Raw genomic sequence first — 12,939 nt, forward strand, 5'->3', positions numbered from 1 at the left:
AGACCAGCGTCTCGGTGGAGAGCCCGTCTTTAACTTCTGAACTTTGTTTTTCGGTGGAGAGCCCAGCGTCTCAGTGGAGAGCCCAGCGTCTCGGTGGAGAGCCCGTCTTTTAGTGCTGAATTTTGTTTTTCGGTGGTGAGCCCAGCGTCTCGGTGGAGAGCCCAGCATTTCAGTGGAGAGCCCGTCTTTTACTGCTGAACTTTGTTTTTCGGAGGAGAGCCCAGCGTCTCGGTGGAGAGCCCGTCTTTAACTGCTGAACTTTGTTTTTCGGTGAAGAGACAAGCGTCTCGGTGGAGAGCCCAGCGTCTTGGTGGAGAGCCCGTCTTTTACTGCTGAACTTTGTTTCTCGGTGGAGAGCCCCGCGTCTCGGTGGAGAGCCCGTCTTTTACTGCTGAAATTTGTTTTTCGGAGGAGAGCCCAGCGTCTCGGTGGTGAGCCCAGGGTCTCGGTGGAGAGCCCGTCTTTTCCTGCTGAACTTTGTTTTTCGGTGGAGAGCCAAGCGTCTCAGTGGAGAGCCCAGCGTCTTGGTGGAGAGCCCGTCTTTTACTGCTGAACTTTGTTTTTCGGTGGAGAGCCCCGCGTCTCGGTGGAGAGCCCAGCGTCTCAGTGGAGAGCTCGTCTTTTACTGCTGAACTTTGTTTTTCGGTGGTGAGCCCAGCGTCTTGGTGGAGAGCCCAGCGTTTCAGTGGAGAGCCCAGCGTCTCGGTGGAGAGCCCGTCTTTTACTGCTGAACTTTGTTTGTCGGTGCAGAGCCGGGCGTCTCGGCGGAGAGCCCGTCTTTTACTGCTGAAATTTGTTTTTCGGTGGAGAGCCCAGCGTCTCGGTGGAGAGGCCAGCGTCTCGGTGGAGAGCCCGTCTTTTACTGCTGAACTTTGTTTTTCGGTGGAGAGCCCAGCGTCTCGGTGGAGAGCCCGTCTTTTACTGCTGAAATTTGTTTTTCGGAGGAGAGCCCAGCGTCTCGGTGGTGAGCCCAGGGTCTCGGTGGAGAGCCCGTCTTTTCCTGCTGAACTTTGTTTTTCGGTGGAGAGCCAAGCGTCTCAGTGGAGAGCCCAGCGTCTTGGTGGAGAGCCCGTCTTTTACTGCTGAACTTTGTTTTTCGGTGGAGAGCCCCGCGTCTCGGTGGAGAGCCCAGCGTCTCGCTGGAGAGCTCGTCTTTTACTGCTGAACTTTGTTTTTCGGTGGTGAGCCCAGCGTCTCGGTGGAGAGCCCAGCGTTTCAGTGAAGAGCCCAGCGTCTCGGTGGAGAGCCCGTCTTTTACTGCTGAACTTTGTTTTTCGGTGGTGTCGTGGTTTGAACCCAACCACAAACCTCTTTTACTCACTCCCCCCCTTCTTGCCCTCCCCCTGCTCCTGGAGGGACGGAGAGGAGAATCAAAAAGAATGCAACTCCCACGGGTTGAGATAAGAACAGTTTAGTAACTAAGGTATAACACAAATCACTACTGCTACCACCAATAATAATAGTGCTAAAGGAAATAACAAGAGGAAAGAATACAACACCTCAACACCAGCCGACCAATAACTCACCCCACTCCCCCCAGCCAAGCACCGACCGATACCTTCTCCAACCCTCCAGTCCCAACCCTTCCAGGTCACTCCAAGTTACATCCTGGGCATGATGTGCTGTGGTATGGAATACCTCTTTGGCTGGTTTGGGTCAGGTGTCCTGTCTCTGCTTCCTCCCGGCCTCCCCTCCTCCCTGGCAGAGCATGAGGCTCAGAAAGTCCTTGGTCAGACCAAACATTTGAGCAGCAACTGAAAACATCGGCGTTATCAGCACTGTTCCAAGGCCAAAAGATCAAAACACAGCACTGTACTAGCTCCTAAGAAGGAGAAAAATGACTGCTGCTGCTCAACCCAGGACAGGTGGAGAGCCCAGCGTCTCGGTGGAGAGCCCAGCGTCTCGGTGGAGAGCCCGTCTTTTACTGCTAAACTTTGTTTTTCAGTGGAGAGCCCAGCGTCTCGGTGGAGAGGCCAGCGTCTCGGTGGAGAGCCCGTCTTTTACTGCTGAACTTTGTTTTTCAGTGGAGAGCCCAGCGTCTCGGCGGAGAGCCCGTCTTTTACTGCTGAACTTTGTTTTTCGGTGGAGAGCCCGGCGTCTCGGTGGAGAGCCCAGCGTCTCAGTGGAGAGCCCAGCGTCTCGGTGGAGAGCCTGTCTTTTACTGCTGAACTTTGTTTTTCGGTGGAGAGCCCAGCATCTCGGTGGAGAGCCCAGCGTTTCGGTGGAGAGCCCGTCTTTTACTGCTGAACTTTGTTTTTCAGTGGAGAGCCCAGCGTCTCGGCGGAGAGCCCGTCTTTTACTGCTGAAGTTTGTTTTTCGGTGGAGAGCTGAGCGTCTCGGTGGAGAGCCCAGCGTTTTGGTGGAGAGACCATCTTTTACTGGTGAACTTTGTTTTTCGGTGGAGAGACCAGCGTATCGGTGGAGAGCCCAGCGTCTCGGTGGAGAGCCCGTCTTTTACTGCTGAACTTTGTTTTTCGGTGGAGAGACCAGCGTCTCGGTGGAGAGCCCGTCTTTAACTTCTGAACTTTGTTTTTCGGTGGAGAGCCCAGCGTCTCAGTGGAGAGCCCAGCGTCTCGGTGGAGAGCCCGTCTTTTAGTGCTGAATTTTGTTTTTCGGTGGTGAGCCCAGCGTCTCGGTGGAGAGCCCAGCATTTCAGTGGAGAGCCCGTCTTTTACTGCTGAACTTTGTTTTTCGGAGGAGAGCCCAGCGTCTCGGTGGAGAGCCCGTCTTTAACTGCTGAACTTTGTTTTTCGGTGAAGAGACAAGCGTCTCGGTGGAGAGCCCAGCGTCTTGGTGGAGAGCCCGTCTTTTACTGCTGAACTTTGTTTCTCGGTGGAGAGCCCCGCGTCTCGGTGGAGAGCCCAGCGTCTTGGTGGAGAGCCCGTATTTTACTGCTGAACTTTGTTTTTCGGTGGTGAGCCCAGCGTCTCGGTGGAGAGCCCAGCGTTTCGGTGGAGAGCCCGTCTTTTACTGCTGAACATTGTTTTTCAGTGGAGAGCCCAGCGTCTCGGCGGAGAGCCCGTCTTTTACTGCTGAACTTTGTTTTTCAGTGGAGAGCCCGGCGTCTCGGTGGAGAGCCCAGCATCTCAGTGGAGAGCCCGTCTTTTACTACTGAACTTTGCTTTTCGTTGGAGAGCCCAGCGTCTCGGTGTTGAGCCCAGCGTCTCGGTGGAGAGCCTGTCTTTTACTGCTGAACTTTGTTTTTCGGTGGAGAGCCCAGCATCTCGGTGGAGAGCCCAGCGTCTCGGTGTAGAGCCTGTCTTTTACTGCTGAACTTTGTTTTTCGGTGGAGAGCCCAGCATCTCGGTGGAGAGACCAGCGTTTCGGTGGAGAGCCCAGCATCTCGGTGGAGAGCCCAGCGTTTCGGTGGAGAGCCCGTCTTTTACTGCTGAAATTTGTTTTTCAGTGGAGAGCCCAGGGTCTCGGTGGAGAGCCCGTCTTTTACTGCTGAACTTTGTTTTTCGGTGGAGAGACCAGCGTCTCGGTGGAGAGCCCGTCTTTTACTGCTGAAGTTTGTTTTTCGGTGGAGAGCTGAGCGTCTCGGTGGAGAGCCCAGCGTTTTGGTGGAGAGACCATCTTTTACTGGTGAACTTTGTTTTTCGGTGGAGAGCCCAGCGTATCGGTGGAGAGCCCAGCGTCTCGGTGGAGAGCCCAGAGTCTCGGTGGAGAGCCCAGAGTCTCGGTGGAGAGCCCGTCTTTTACTGCTGAACTTTGTTTTTCAGTGGTCAGCCCAGCGTCTCTGTGGAGAGCCCGTCTTTTACTGCTGAACTTTGTTTTTCGGTGGTGAGCCCAGCGTCTCGGTGGAGAGCCTGGCGTCTTGGAGGAGAGCCCGTCTTTCACTTCTGAACTTTGTTTTTCGGTGGTGAGCCCAGCGTCTCGGTGGAGAGCCCAGGGTTTCGGTGGAGAGCCCGTCTTTTACTGCTGAACTTTGTTTTTCAGTGGAGAGCCCAGCGTCTCGGTGGAGAGCCTGTCTTTTACGGCTGAACTTTGTTTTTCGGTGGAGAGCCCAGCATCTCGGTGGAGAGCCCAGCGTTTCGGTGGAGAGCCCGTCTTTTACTGCTGAACTTAGTTTTTCAGTGGAGAGCCCAGCGTCTCGGTGGAGAGCCCGTCTTTTACTGCTGAAGTTTGTTTTTCGGTGGAGAGCTGAGCGTCTCGGTGGAGAGCCCAGCGTTTTGGTGGAGAGACCGTCTTTTACTGGTGAACTTTGTTTTTCGGTGGAGAGCCCAGCGTATCGGTGGAGAGCCCAGCGTCTCGGTGGAGAGCCCAGAGTCTCGGTGGAGAGCCCAGAGTCTCGGTGGAGAGCCCGTCTTTTACTGCTGAACTTTGTTTTTCAGCGGTCAGCCCAGCGTCTCTGTGGAGAGCCCGTCTTTTACTGCTGAACTTTGTTTTTCGGTGGTGAGCCCAGCGTCTCGGTGGAGAGCCTGGCGTCTTGGTGGAGAGCCCAGGGTTTCGGTGGAGAGCCCGTCTTTTACTGCTGAACTTTGTTTTTCAGTGGAGAGCCCAGCGTCTCGGTGGAGAGCCTGTCTTTTACGGCTGAACTTTGTTTTTCGGTGGAGAGCCCAGCATCTCGGTGGAGAGCCCAGCGTTTCGGTGGAGAGCCCGTCTTTTACTGCTGAACTTAGTTTTTCAGTGGAGAGCCCAGCGTCTCGGTGGAGAGCCCGTCTTTTACTGCTGAAGTTTGTTTTTCGGTGGAGAGCTGAGCGTCTCGGTGGAGAGCCCAGCGTTTTGGTGGAGAGACCGTCTTTTACTGGTAAACTTTGTTTTTCGGTGGAGAGCCCAGCGTATCGGTGGAGAGCCCAGTGTCTCAGTGGAGAGCCCAGAGTCTCGGTGGAGAGCCCAGCGTCTCGGTGGAGAGCCCGTCTTTTACTGCTGAACTTTGTTTTTCGGTGGAGAGCCCAGCGTCTAGGTGGAGAGCCCAGCGTCTCAGTGGAGAGCCCGTCTTTTACTGCTGAACTTTGTTTTTCGGTGGAGAGGCCAGCGTCTCGGTGGAGAGCCCGTCTTTAACTTCTGAACTTTGTTTTTCGGTGGAGAGCCCAGCGTCTCAGTGGAGAGCCCAGCGTCTCGGTGGAGAGCCCGTCTTTAAGTGCTGAATTTTGTTTTTCGGTGGTGAGCCCAGCGTCTCGGTGGAGAGCCCAGCATTTCAGTGGAGAGCCCGTCTTTTACTGCTGAACTTTGTTTTTCGGTGGAGAGCCCAGCGTCTCGGTGGAGAGCCCGTCTTTTACTGCTGAACTTTGTTTTTCGGTGGAGAGCCCCGCGTCTCGGTGGAGAGCCCAGCGTCTTGGTGGACAGCCCGTCTTTTACTGCTGAACTTTGTTTCTCGGTGGTGAGCCCAGCGTCTCGGTGGAGAGCCCAGCGTTTCGATGGAGAGCCCGTCTTTTACTGCTGAACGTTGTTTTTCAGTGGAGAGCCCAGCGTCTCAGCGGAGAGCCCGTCTTTTACTGCTGAACTTTGTTTTTCGGTAGAGAGCCCGGCGTCTCGGTGGAGAGCCCAGCGTCTCAGTGGAGAGCCCGTCTTTTACTGCTGAACTTTGCTTTTCTGTGGAGAGCCCAGCGTCTCGGTGTAGAGCCCAGCGTCTCGGTGGAGAGCCTGTCTTATACTGCTGAACTTTGTTTTTCGGTGGAGAGCCCAGCATCTCGGTGGAGAGCCCAGTGTTTCGGTGGAGAGCCCGTCTTTTACTGCTGAACTTTGTTTTTCAGTGGAGAGCCCAGCGTTTCGGTGGAGAGCCCGTCTTTTACTGCTGAACTTTGTTTTTCAGTGGAGAGCCCAGCGTCTCAACGGAGAGCCCGTCTTTTACTGCTGAACTTTGTTTTTCGGTGGAGAGCCCGGCGTCTCGGTGGAGAGCCCAGCGTGTAAGTGGAGAGCCCAGCGTCTCGGTGGAGAGCCTGTCTTTTACTGCTGAACTTTGTTTTTCGGTGGAGAGCCCAGCATCTCGGTGGAGAGCCCACCTTTTCGGTGGAGAGCCCGTCTTTTACTGCTGAACTTTGTTTTTCAGTGGAGAGCCCAGCGTCTCGGCGGAGAGCCCGTCTTTTACTGCTGAAGTTTGTTTTTCGGTGGAGAGCTGAGCGTCTCGGTGGAGAGCCCAGCGTTTTGGTGGAGAGACCGTCTTTTACTGGTGAACTTTGTTTTTCGGTGGAGAGCCCAGCGTATCGGTGGAGAGCCCAGTGTCTCAGTGGAGAGCCCAGAGTCTCGGTGGAGAGCCCAGCGTCTCGGTAGAGAGCCCGTCTTTTACTGCTGAACTTTGTTTTTCGGTGGAGAGCCCAGCGTCTAGGTGGAGAGCCCAGCGTCTCAGTGGAGAGCCCGTCTTTTACTGCTGAACTTTTTTTTTCGGTGGAGAGGCCAGCGTCTCGGTGGAGAGCCCGTCTTTAACTTCTGAACTTTGTTTTTCGGTGGAGAGCCCAGCGTCTCAGTGGAGAGCCCAGCGTCTCGGTGGAGAGCCCGTCTTTTACTTCTGAACTTTGTTTTTCGGTGGAGAGCCCAGCGTCTCAGTGGAGAGCCCAGCATTTCAGTGGAGAGCCCGTCTTTTCCTGCGGAACTTTGTTTTTCGGTGGAGAGCCCAGCGTCTCGGTGGAGAGCCCGTCTTTTACTGCTGAACTTTGTTTTTCAGTGGAGAGCCCAGCGTTTCGGTGGAGAGCCCGTCTTTTACTGCTGAACTTTGTTTTTCAGTGGAGAGCCCAGCGTCTCGGCGGAGAGCCCGTCTTTTACTGCTGAACTTTGTTTTTCGGTGAAGAGACAAGCGTCTCGGTGGAGAGCCCAGCGTCTTGGTGGAGAGCCCGTCTTTTACTGCTGAACTTTGTTTTTCGGTGGAGAGCCCCGCGTCTCGGTGGAGAGCCCAGCGTCTTGGTGGAGAGCCCGTCTTTTACTTCTGAACTTTGTTTTTCGGTGGAGAGCCCAGCGTCTCGGTGGAGAGCCCAGCGTTTCTGTGGAGAGCCCGTCTTTTACTGCTGAACGTTGTTTTTCAGTGGAGAGCCCAGTGTCTCGGCGGAGAGCCCGTCTTTTACTGCTGAACTTTGTTTTTCGGTGGAGAGCCCGGCGTCTCGGTGGAGAGCCCAGCGTCTCAGTGGAGAGCCCGTCTTTTACTGCTGAACTTTGCTTTTCTGTGGAGAGCCCAGCGTCTCGGTGTAGAGCCCAGCGTCTCGGTGGAGAGCCTGTCTTATACTGCTGAACTTTGTTTTTCGGTGGAGAGCCCAGCATCTCGGTGGAGAGCCCAGTGTTTCGGTGGAGAGCCCGTCTTTTACTGCTGAACTTTGTTTTTCAGTGGAGAGCCCAGCGTTTCGGTGGAGAGCCCGTCTTTTACTGCTGAACTTTGTTTTTCAGTGGAGAGCCCAGCGTCTCAACGGAGAGCCCGTCTTTTACTGCTGAACTTTGTTTTTCGGTGGAGAGCCCGGCGTCTCGGTGGAGAGCCCAGCGTGTAAGTGGAGAGCCCAGCGTCTCGGTGGAGAGCCTGTCTTTTACTGCTGAACTTTGTTTTTCGGTGGAGAGCCCAGCATCTCGGTGGAGAGCCCACCTTTTCGGTGGAGAGCCCGTCTTTTACTGCTGAACTTTGTTTTTCAGTGGAGAGCCCAGCGTCTCGGCGGAGAGCCCGTCTTTTACTGCTGAAGTTTGTTTTTCGGTGGAGAGCTGAGCGTCTCGGTGGAGAGCCCAGCGTTTTGGTGGAGAGACCGTCTTTTACTGGTGAACTTTGTTTTTCGGTGGAGAGCCCAGCGTATCGGTGGAGAGCCCAGTGTCTCAGTGGAGAGCCCAGAGTCTCGGTGGAGAGCCCAGCGTCTCGGTAGAGAGCCCGTCTTTTACTGCTGAACTTTGTTTTTCGGTGGAGAGCCCAGCGTCTAGGTGGAGAGCCCAGCGTCTCAGTGGAGAGCCCGTCTTTTACTGCTGAACTTTTTTTTTCGGTGGAGAGGCCAGCGTCTCGGTGGAGAGCCCGTCTTTAACTTCTGAACTTTGTTTTTCGGTGGAGAGCCCAGCGTCTCAGTGGAGAGCCCAGCGTCTCGGTGGAGAGCCCGTCTTTTACTTCTGAACTTTGTTTTTCGGTGGAGAGCCCAGCGTCTCAGTGGAGAGCCCAGCATTTCAGTGGAGAGCCCGTCTTTTCCTGCGGAACTTTGTTTTTCGGTGGAGAGCCCAGCGTCTCGGTGGAGAGCCCGTCTTTTACTGCTGAACTTTGTTTTTCAGTGGAGAGCCCAGCGTTTCGGTGGAGAGCCCGTCTTTTACTGCTGAACTTTGTTTTTCAGTGGAGAGCCCAGCGTCTCGGCGGAGAGCCCGTCTTTTACTGCTGAACTTTGTTTTTCGGTGAAGAGACAAGCGTCTCGGTGGAGAGCCCAGCGTCTTGGTGGAGAGCCCGTCTTTTACTGCTGAACTTTGTTTTTCGGTGGAGAGCCCCGCGTCTCGGTGGAGAGCCCAGCGTCTTGGTGGAGAGCCCGTCTTTTACTTCTGAACTTTGTTTTTCGGTGGAGAGCCCAGCGTCTCGGTGGAGAGCCCAGCGTTTCTGTGGAGAGCCCGTCTTTTACTGCTGAACGTTGTTTTTCAGTGGAGAGCCCAGTGTCTCGGCGGAGAGCCCGTCTTTTACTGCTGAACTTTGTTTTTCGGTGGAGAGCCCGGCGTCTCGGTGGAGAGCCCAGCGTCTCAGTGGAGAGCCCGTCTTTTACTGGTGAACTTTGCTTTTCGGTGGAGAGCCCAGCGTCTCGGTGTAGAGCCCAGCGTCTCGGTGGAGAGCCTGTCTTTTACTGCTGAACCTTGTTTTTCGGTGGAGAGCCCAGCATCTCGGTGGAGAGCCCAGCGTTTCGATGGAGAGCCCGTCTTTTACTGCTGAACTTTGTTTTTCAGTGGAGAGCCCGGCGTCTCGGTGGAGAGCCCGTCTTTTACTGCTGAACTTTGTTTTTCGGTGGAGAGCCCGGCGTCTCGGTGGAGAGCCCAGCGTCTCAGTGGAGAGCCCAGCGTCTCGGTGGAGAGCCTGTCTTTTACTGCTGAACTTTGTTTTTCGGTGGAGAGCCCAGCATCTCGGTGGAGAGCCCAGCGTTTCGGTGGAGAGCCCGTCTTTTACTGCTGAACTTTGTTTTTCGGTGGAGAGCCCAGGGTCTCGGCGGAGAGCCCGTCTTTTACTGCTGAAGTTTGTTTTTCGGTGGAGAGCTGAGGGTCTCGGTGGAGAGCCCAGCGTCTCGGTATAGAGCCCGTCTTTTAATGCTGATCTTTGTTTTTCGGTGGAGAGCCCTGCGTCTAGGTGGAGAGCCCAGCGTCTCAGTGGAGAGCCCGTCTTTTACTGCTGAACTTTGTTTTTCGGTGGAGAGCCCAGCGTCTCAGTGGAGAGCCCAGCATTTCAGTGGAGAGCCCGTCTTTTACTGCTGAACTTTGTTTTTCGGTGGAGAGCCCAGCGTCTCGGTGGAGAGCCCGTCTTTTACTGCTGAACTTTGTTTTTCGGTGGAGAGCCCCGCGTCTCGGTGGAGAGCCCAGCGTCTTGGTGGAGAGCCCGTCTTTTACTGCTGAACTTTGTTTTTCGGTGGTGAGCCCAGTGTCTTGGTGGAGAGCCCAGTGTTTCGGTGGAGAGCCTGTGTTTTACTGCTGAACATTGTTTTTCGGTTGAGAGCCCAGCATCTCGGTGGAGAGCCCAGCGTTTCGGTGGAGAGCCCGTCTTTTACTGCTGAACTTTGTTTTTCAGTGGAGAGCCCAGCGTGTTGGTGGAGAGCAAAGCGTCTCAGTGGAGAGCCCGTCTTTTACTGCGGAACTTTGTTTTTCGGTGGAGAGCATAGCGTCTCGGTGGAGAGCCCGTCTTTAACTGCTGAACTTTGTTTTTCGGTGGAGAGACAAGCGTCTCAGTGGAGAGCCCAGCGTCTTGGTGGAGAGCCCGTCTTTTACTGCTGAACTTTGTTTTTCGGTGGAGAGCCCCGCGTCTCGGTGGAGAGCCCAGCATCTTGGTGGAGAGCCCGTCTTTTACTGCTGAACTTTGTTTTTCGGTGGTGTGCCCAGCGTCTCGGTGGAGAGCCCAGCGTTTCGGTGGAGAGCCCGTCTTTTACTGCTGAACGTTGTTTTTCAGTGGAGAGCCCAGCGTCTCGGCGGAGAGCCCGTCTTTTACTGCTGAACTTTGTTTTTCGGTGGAGAGCCCGGCGTCTCGGTGGAGAGCCCAGCGTCTCAGTGGAGAGCCCGTCTTTTACTGCTGAACTTTGCTTTTCGGTGGAGAGCCCAGCGTCTCGGTGTAGAGCCCAGCGTCTCGGTGGAGAGCCTGTCTTTTACTGGTGAACTTTGTTTTTCGGTGGAGAGCCCAGCATCTCGGTGGAGAGCCCAGCGTTTCGGTGGAGAGCCCGTCTTTTACTGCTGAACTTTGTTTTTCAGTGGAGAGCCCAGCGTTTCGGTGGAGAGCCCGTCTTTTACTGCTGAACTTTGTTTTTCAGTGGAGAGCCCAGCGTCTCGGCGGAGAGCCCGTCTTTTACTGCTGAACTTTGTTTTTCGATGGAGAGCCCGGCGTCTCGGTGGAGAGCCCAGCGTCTCAGTGGAGAGCCCAGCGTCTCGGTGGAGAGCCTGTCTTTTACTGCTGAACTTTGTTTTTCTGTGGAGAGCCCAGCATCTCGGTGGAGAGCCCAGCGTTTCGGTGGAGAGCCCGTCTTTTACTGCTGAAGTTTGTTTTTCGGTGGAGAGCTGAGCGTCTCGGTGGCGAGCCCAGCGTTTTGGTGGAGAGACCGTCTTTTACTGGTGAACTTTGTTTTTCGGTGGAGAGCCCTGCATCTAGGTGGAGAGCCCAGCGTCTCAGTGGAGAGCCCGTCTTTTACTGCTGAACTTTGTTTTTCGGTGGAGAGCCCAGCGTCTCAGTGGAGAGCCCAGCGTTTCGGTGGAGTGCCCGTCTTTTACTGCTGAACTTTGTTTTTCAGTGGAGAGCCCAGCGTCTTGGTGGAGAGCCCGTCATTTACTGCTGAACTTTGTTTTTCGGTGGTGAGCCCAGCGTCTCAGTGGAGAGCCCAGCGTTTCGGTGGAGAGCCCGTCTTTTACTGCTGAACTTTGTTTTTCAGTGGAGAGCACAGCGTCTCGGCGGAGAGCCCGTCTTTTACTGCTGAACTTTGTTTTTCGGTGGAGAGCCCGGCGTCTCGGTGGAGAGCCCAGCGTCTCGGTTTAGAGCCCGTCTTTTACTGCTGAACTTTGCTTTTCGGTGGAGAGCCCAGCGTCTCGGTGGAGAGCCTGTCTTTTACTGCTGAACTTTGTTTTTCGGTGGAGAGCCCAGCATCTCGGTGGAGAGCCCAGCGTTTCGGTGGAGAGCCCGTCTTTTACTGCTGAACTTTGTTTTTCAGTGGAGAGCCCAGCGTCTCGGCGGAGAGCCCAGTGTCTCAGTGGAGAGCCCGTCTTTTACTGCTGAACTTTGTTTTTCGGTGGAGAGACCAGCGTCTCGGTGGAGAGCCCGTCTTTTACTGCTGAACTTTGTTTTTCGATGGAGAGCCCAGCGTCTCGGTGGAGAGCCCAGCGTCTCGGTGGAGAGCCCAGCGTCTCGGTGGAGAGCCCGTCTTTTACTGCTGAACTTTGTTTGTCGCTGGGGAGCCCAGCGTCTCGGTGGAGGGCCGTCTTTTACTGCTGAACTTTGTTTTTCGGTGGAGAGCCCAGCGTCTCGGTGGAGAGCCCAGCGTCTCGGTGGAGAGCCCGTCTTTTACTGCTGAAATTTGTTTTTCGGTGGAGAGCCCAGCGTCTCGGTGGAGAGCCCGTCTTTTACTGCTGAACTTTGTTTTTCAGTGGAGAGCCCAGCGTCTCGGTGGAGAGCCTGTGTTTTACTGCTGAACTATGTTTTTCGGTGGAGAGCCCAGCATCTCGGTGGAGAGCCCAGCGTTTCGGTGGAGAGCCCGTCTTTTACTGCTGAACTTTTGTTTTTCGGTGGAGAGCCCAGCGTCTCGGTGGAGAGCCCGTCTTTTACTGCTGAACTTTTGTTTTTCGGTGGAGAGCCCAGCGTCTCAGTGGAGAGCCCGTCTTTTACTGCTGAACTTTTGTTTTTCGGTGGAGAGCCCAGCGTCTCGGTGGAGAGCCCGTCTTTTACTTCTGAACTTTGTTTTTCGGTGGAGAGACCAGCGTCTCAGTGGAGAGCCCAGCGTCTCGGTGGAGAGCCCGTCTTTAACTGCTGAACTTTGTTTTTTGGTGGAGAGCCAAGCGTCTCAGTGGAGAGCCCAGCGTCTTGGTGGAGAGCCCGTCTTTTACTGCTGAACTTTGTTTTTCGGTGGTGAGCCCAGCGTCTCGGTGGAGAGCCCAGCGTTTCGGTGGAGAGCCCGTCTTTTACTGCTGAACTTTGTTTTTCGGTGGAGAGCCCAGCGTCTAGGTGGAGAGCCCAGCGTCTCAGTGGAGAGCCCATCTTTTATTGCTGAACTTTGTTTTTCGGTGGAGAGCCCAGCGTCTCGGTGGAGAGCCCGTCTTTTACTTCTGAACTTTGTTTTTCGGTGGAGAGCCCAGCGTCTCAGTGGAGAGCCCAGCGTCTCGGTGGAGAGCCCGTCTTTTACTGCTGAACTTTGTTTGTCGGTGGTGAGCCCAGCGTCTCGGTGGAGAGCCCAGCATTTCAGTGGAGAGCCCGTCTTTTACTGCTGAACTTTGTTTTTCGGTGGAGAGACCAGCGTCTCGGTGGAGAGCCCGTCTTTTACTGCTGAATTTTGTTTTTCGGTGGAGAGCCCAGCGTCTCGGTGGAGAGCCCAGCGTCTCGGTGGAGAGCCCAGCGTCTCGGTGGAGAGCCCAGCGTCTCGGTGGAGAGCCCGTCTTTTACTGCTGAACTTTGTTTGTCGGTGGGGAGCCCGGCGTCTCGGTGGAGGGCCGTCTTTTACTGCTGAACTTTGTTTTTCGGTGGAGAGCCCAGCGTCTCGGTGGAGAGCCCAGCGTCTCGGTGGAGAGCCCGTCTTTTACTGCTGAAATTTGTTTTTCGGTGGAGAGCCCAGCGTCTCGGTGGAGAGCCCGTCTTTTACTGCTGAACTTTCTTTTTCAGTGGAGAGCCCAGCGTCTCGG

This window comes from Lathamus discolor, unplaced genomic scaffold, assembly GCF_037157495.1.
Source record: "Lathamus discolor isolate bLatDis1 unplaced genomic scaffold, bLatDis1.hap1 Scaffold_78, whole genome shotgun sequence".
NCBI lineage: Eukaryota > Metazoa > Chordata > Aves > Psittaciformes > Psittacidae > Lathamus > Lathamus discolor.